This window comes from Molothrus ater, chromosome 10 (assembly GCF_012460135.2).
Source record: "Molothrus ater isolate BHLD 08-10-18 breed brown headed cowbird chromosome 10, BPBGC_Mater_1.1, whole genome shotgun sequence".
Taxonomy (NCBI): Eukaryota; Metazoa; Chordata; class Aves; order Passeriformes; family Icteridae; genus Molothrus; species Molothrus ater.
Window position 1 is genome coordinate 2266130 of NC_050487.2, and position 6000 is coordinate 2272129.

Genomic DNA, 6000 nt, shown 5'->3' on the forward strand with positions numbered 1-6000 from the left:
AACCCTCATCCCCCTGGCTGTCCCTCCCTGAGGCTGCTCTTCCTGTCCAGAGCCGGGCTCCTCCGCTGGGATCTGTGTGAGCCCTGTGCTCCCACTCACTGTCCTCAGGGATGCCAGGTCATCCCCTTGTCCTCCCTCTGGCCCTGGATACTGCATGTCCCAGAAACAACACATTCCCCACTTTGCTAAAAATGGCCCAAACTGTTGATGCTGTCTGGCAGGCGCCCTGGCAGGCTGCTCCTGCTATTCTGGTGCTGTCTGGAGATACCACGGCCTCTGTGCCAGGGTGCACATCTCCATGCCAGGGGCAATGCTGGCTGCAGCCCAGGGCACCACAGGCAGCCTGGACCAGGCCCACTGCTGTGGCCAGCCAGACCCTGTGCCCCTTCCTGCTGTGAAAAACACCAATCACTTGGTTTTTATAATTTTACAAGTTTAATAGTAATAAAATGGTTATAAAAATAGTAATATAATTAGAGTAATAATAATTTGGACAATTTGGATTAGGACAATATGAGACAATAAAAACGAAGAGTTACGGATGTCCGGGTACCTTATTCTGGGCAGCATGAGAGGGGATCCATGTTAACCCCGAAAGGGGACCCACGTTAACAGAGGATTAACCCTTAAAAACAACAGCCTGTTGCATATTCATACACCTCATCCATGGTGCATAAATTCCATTCAAACACAGGATTCTGTCTGGGCAGTGTCAGCTTCTTCCTCTGAATCCTGACGGTGTCTTCATGGCTGAGCAAGGCAGGAAGAAGTTTGTTTCTTCTGATAAGGGAGCAATAAATTCTCTTTCTCTGAAAGATTCAGGTGTCCTGTGGCCACTATATGGTGCAAGTCCTTTCTTTAAAAAGGATCTTACATAGCATAGTTTCTATTTTAACATTTTGTTATAACCTAAAACTATATTTAACGCACTACTTAAGAAAATTAACACAGCATAACTTTCTAACATAACACATATAATATTCATTTTAATATTTGCGAAAAGGCAATCATAAATACGCATTTTTCACACTGCCACCGCCTCATGGGCACTGGGGCAGGACAGCAGCGAGGGCTGAGGGGGCGGCTCCCAGAGAAAGCCGTAAAATGGCCTGAGCTGCCTTCCCCAAACCGCGACTGCCCGCGGTCCCAGGCATCCTCCCCGTCCCTGTACAGCCTTGCACTTCCCTCTAGTGGCTAATGGTTAATGGAGCTCTCCCTATGCCCGGCCCGAGGCTGGCAGCCCGTTCCTGCGTGCCCTCCGGGCCTGCTCAGCCCCTTCCCCGTGAGGCGGGCTCCGGGTGGCTGCACCTGGGCCGTCCATGTCCCCAGCAGAGCCAGCAGGGAGGCACAAGGGCCATGGCCATGCCGTTCCTGTCACACCTCACGGGTTTGTTTGTAATTCCCATGAATTACAAACTCCCGGGCCCTGATGTTCTCCCTGGCTTTTCCTCCATGAGCGTGGGGAGGTTGCACAGGTCCAGGGATGGGCAGGGCTGGCAGCAGTGCCCAAGGCCAGGAGTGCAGCAGGGGACAGTGGCTTCCTGTGGCCATGGCACAGCCCAGCTGGGCTCTGCAGGGTGGCTGCTCGCCCGAGGCCATGGCAGTGATGAGGGGTGGGGGACAGGAGGCCTCTGGGAGTCAGGAGCCCACAGGGGACATGACTCCTTCCTGTCACACTTTACTGTGCATTGCACAAGACCAGCAGAAGAGTTTTTGGCCACAAGGGATTTTCCATTCACTGAGGGATGGATCCCCAGCCCCAGCTATGGATCTGCTGGGCATTAGCTGACTCACTGCCTTTTGCAGGTGAGGGATGTGCCATGTGCCATGGGGTGGCTTTGGCACTGGCCTGCTGGGCCAGTGAGCCCTTCTCCCAGTGCTGGACTCTCCTGGACTCTCATCCAGGGATGCTGAACCACCACTTGGGTCTGGGGACCAGGGGACACACCACGCTGGGTGGGCTGGGGGACCCTGGCCCTGGCTGAGGACGTGGCACCCACTGCCACACTCTGCCTTTGCTCGGGGCCAGCCTGCCCAGCGCTGGGGCTCCTCCTTTGCCAGCCCATTTCACACAGACAAACGGGCTCTTTTCCTCCCTCTGATGGGCAGCTCGGACAGAGCAGCTCCCTGCCAGGCTTGAGCAACAGCACGTTTCTCTTCTTGGCCATTGCAAATAAACTTCCCTGGCCTCAGGGGAGCCCTGCTTGGCTCCTAACGAAGTGAGGGATCTTGGCACAGCAGGAGTTCTCATGCCGAAGGGACATTGAGACGTTTTGTCCAGGAAGCAGAGCCCTGTAAATACTGCCCAGAGCTCCTTTTATTGAGTCACAGCTGTTCCCAGGGCTCTCGTTTGTGCACTCTGACTTCAGGGTGCTGCTTTGGCCTCCCCGGGCTGGCCAGGGGAACCGGGGGGTTCTGCATGATGGCATCCAGCATCCCTCTGCTCTGGTGAGCCAGGCACTGGCTGCTTTCACAGAATCACAGAACCACGGAATCAGAGAATCACAGAAACACAGAATTACAGAATAATGAGGCTGGAAGAGACCTCTAAGATCATCCAGTCCAACCTATGCCCTAAGACCTCAACCAGACTATAGCACCAAGTGCCATGTCCAGCCTCTTTTTAAACACATCCAGAGATGGTGATTCTACCCCCTCCCTGGGAAGAGCATTACAGAGCTTTATTACTTCCAGCACTGCCCTGGCTCATCCGGGGCTCCCTCTTGGCTGGAAGGAGCAGGTCAGGGAGCAGAATGAGCTCAGTGCTGCGGTGTGCGGGTCACCCCCGTGAGCGCCTCCCCTCCGAACGCCCCCAGCTTTCACTCCTGCAGGGATCGCATCTTCCACCAGGAGCCTGAGAGCGCACCTCAGCCTGGCTGAGCTGTTAATGAGCGACTTAATGAGGTTGCCACTTGCCCGTTCAAATGAGCAGCTTGTCAGAACTCAGTGCATCCCTCTGGGTGTCCAGAGTTGCCAAGGACCCCGTTGGGGGGCTCGGAGACCCTGGCACACAGCCCAGAACACCTGGGGATTTGATTTTGACCCCTGGAGCAAGTTACCAGCTTTGTATGAAGACCTGAAAGTCACAGAGGTTTGAATGGTGTAATAATAAAATTATCACAGGGTGAAAATGTAGATTTTAGGATTTTTGGTAAGGGGGTTATGGGGACAAGATGGAGGAATCTGGGCGTGCCCAGCCTTTCTTCTTCTTCTTCTTCTTCTTGTTCTCCATTTTCTGCAGTGATGTTGGCACTTTGGGATTGGTTTAGAGTAGAAGTGCACTGTCTAACATGGGTGATAGGTATTGGGAATTCAGTGTAAATATGTTCTATGTAGTTTGTAGTATAAAAGGACAACACCGCCTCAGGGGCGGTCAGAGTGCCTGTGGCTGCCCTGCTGAGCAGATCTCTGCTGGGCAGAAAGAAAATTTTATAGATAAGAATTAATAAACAACCTCAAGACCGAAAAGTGAAGAGTCCAGACTCGTTCTTCAGTCACATGGGCCGAAGCAGAGACATCCTGCACATCTCGGGGCTGCAATTAACAACCAAAACCCGAGAGCAGCTCAGCGCAGGCAGGGACAGCAGCTCCCCACGCAGCCCCCGCAGCCTCAGCGGCACCGCATTTTTACAGAGCCCAGGAATTGTTTATTATGAGAGCGTTTCTGAGTCACTGAGGCAAGGAAAAGCGCATTTCCCTCGCCCAGAGGAGCTATCCGAGCCAGCCCCTCCGCCGCTTGGACAATAGATGGAGCTCCCCGCCCTGGCTCCGCGCGCCCGGCCGGGGATGCCCGAGCGGGGATGCCCCCAAAGAGCCCCCGAGCTCGGGGACAGCCCCGGGACCCTCGGGGACAGCCAGGCCCTCTCTCTGCCTGTGGATGGGCAGTAGGGGGTGAGGGAGCCGTGTCCCCAGCCAGCTGGAAACAAAATGGAAGAGGAGAATTGGAGTTTTCTGGAGCTTGTGCAATTTGGTGGAGGCAATCCCAGCACAATTTCCATGGTCTTCCCAGGCTACATCACACTTCTGTTCTTTTTAAAGATATGTCTGCTCCCAGTCCCCTATTTTTTTTTTTTTGCTTTTGGCTGCTGAGGGACAGAAATATCATCATCTTCCCTTGTCACTGCTTCCCATGGTGGTGACAAGGGGAGATGATGGAGATGTCCACTGGAGGTGTCTCTTCTTTCAGACTCCATACCTGCTGCTCTCAGTCTGGGGTGTCTCAGCTTTGCTGGGGTGTCCAGGGGACTGCACAAACCAGAAGAGTGTGTTTGCTCTGGGTCTGATTGCAGAGGGAGCATGTGGATACCCAAAACCCCACCTGGTTTGGCAGAACCTGAGGAGGGAGTTGGTGGCTCCATGCTGGGGCCCAGTGCAGGCAGCAAGGAGCCCTGGCATGCTGGAACTCCTGGTACTGGGGTTTCAGGGTGTCCCCAGCCCTCCACAGCAGCCAGCTGGGATCAGGACTCCTCACAAGGGGATTTTCCTTTTCTCTCTCTGTTCCTTTCCCCCAGACATGGCACAGGGAGGGCACAGGGAGCAGGCAGGGCTCCTCATGGCTCCACAAACCACAGCCCTCACCTGCTGTGTTTGGAAGCCCTGCCTGGTGCCAGCCCCATGCCATCCATGCCTGTGGTCACCCCAGTCCCCAGTGCTGGACTCTCCTGGACTCTCATCCAGCTGCCAATGAGACTGAGGCACTGTGTTCTCACATCAGTCCCTTCCTGAGGGTCTGTGCTCAAATTCTATAACCTTTGAAAACACCACTGAGGTGCTAAGGGATAACAATTTGCTTGTTTCTCTCATCTACAAAATCTATTCACTTAGAAATGAGGATGTGATTAATTAAAGGCATTAGGAATCTTGCATTGTCTAGAAAGTGGAATATCATTGCTCAATCTCAGTGATGCATGTTTCTATAGAAAGAAACTATAAATATATTAAAAAATTATTTCCCTGTGTTTTTACTTTGGGCATAAGTCATTCCACAGTGGTTTTAGGGAAGTCACAGAGACAGACACATCTATGGCACTTTAGATAGGGCATTTCTTTGTGCTTTCCAGGAGGTCTTTGTGTTTACTGTAGGACTAAAAAGGCTTAAAGTATCTTCAATTATTCATTTTTACAAGCACTTGTTCTCCTCACTTGAGCAGTCAAAGCCACACTGTTACTGGTTTTAGCAGTAAATTGTGGGGCTTTTTCTGCAGTCAAATGACTTTGCCTCCACTTTGCCTCTCTTCCACATGAAAAACAATGGGGGTTCACTCAGCCATCCCATTTTACATGTTTCTGGCTTTGGAAGGCACCTTTGGAAGGCAGTCTGGCAGCTCAGGTGGCAGCTGGCTGACCCAGCAGCCTTGTGGCTGCAGCACCTTGCCTTGTGGCTGCCAGGAACGAGCTGGACAAGCAGATCTGGCAGCTGGGAGCAGACTGGGGGCCTCCACACCCTGTCCCAGCAGATGTGAGGAGGTGCAGGGGCTCTGGAGGACTGACAGGACACACTCAGGCTGTGGTGCTGCCTGTGGCAGGCTGTGGTCAGCAGCCTAGTGAGAGCTTGTTCCTTCATGCTGGCAGCTTGGCCTGGGCAGAGCTATGACCTGATGTTTTGAAAGTCCTTTACAAACACACACACACAGGACTTGTGCTGGTTTGTGCCAGTGCCCCTGAGCTGGAGCTCATTTGTGGCTGGATGCCAGGGACCCTTTGTTCTGGGCACACAGAACATGAGACCCTTCGTGCTGTTCCCCTGGGCTGGAGAAAGCTTCCATGCTCACATGGCAGTCCTGAGGGACCTGTCTGGGAGCCCAGAACATTCCTCTGGCAGTCCAGGATGGCCAAGAGCCCTGCCAGGGGGCTCAGAGACCCTGGCATGGAGCTCAAAACACCTGTGGGTTTGATTGTGACCCGTGGAGCAAGTTACCAACCTCATATGAAGATCAGCAAGCCACAACAGTTTAGGTAGAAAAATAGTGAAGTTATCACAAGGTGGAAAAGTAGATTTTG